This window comes from Nematolebias whitei, chromosome 20 (genome assembly GCF_014905685.2).
Source record: "Nematolebias whitei isolate Nwh7 chromosome 20, NemWhi1, whole genome shotgun sequence".
In the NCBI taxonomy this organism is placed as follows: Eukaryota; Metazoa; Chordata; class Actinopteri; order Cyprinodontiformes; family Rivulidae; genus Nematolebias; species Nematolebias whitei.
In genome coordinates this window covers 1,255,131-1,255,674 of record NC_056517.1, presented here as the reverse complement: position 1 = coordinate 1,255,674, position 544 = coordinate 1,255,131, and positions in this window count along the sequence as shown.

The window sequence follows — 544 nt, the reverse complement described above, 5'->3', positions numbered from 1 at the left end:
CAAGTCCTGATTGGTTGAAGCAACCAACAGGGGTGTGGTTCTAGTGATGTCAAAGGGTTTTTACAAGTCAAGAAAACAGCAGAAATGTTTAGTTACAGACAGAGAAATGTTTTGGCGAAGTGAGAAACACTGCAGGTGCCAGTTTTCTTATTTACTGTCTGAGAGTTTTAAAAACACGACAGCCCGTTCTAACAACTTGTTTTTGACTATCTCCGACTTTTGACCGACATCACTCCTTCTCATTTCAGACAGAAGATCAAAAATGCATAATTATTTTGTAAAATAGACATTTACCTTGATTTCTAATTTAAATGAGGATTGAAAAAATCATTAATACTGTTTCACAGTTGATTTAAAATGAGTGGTTCACTTCAACATTTAAAAATGGTATGAACTAAACACACTTTTGATTATCAAGATATTGTAAAATAGTGATGATAATAAAAAGAAGAGTGTTCTTTCAATTGATTACTTCAGGATACAATTAGAAAGTCTCTGGATGAGCTAATTTGTATTTCTGGATTCAAATCAATGAAATAACAGT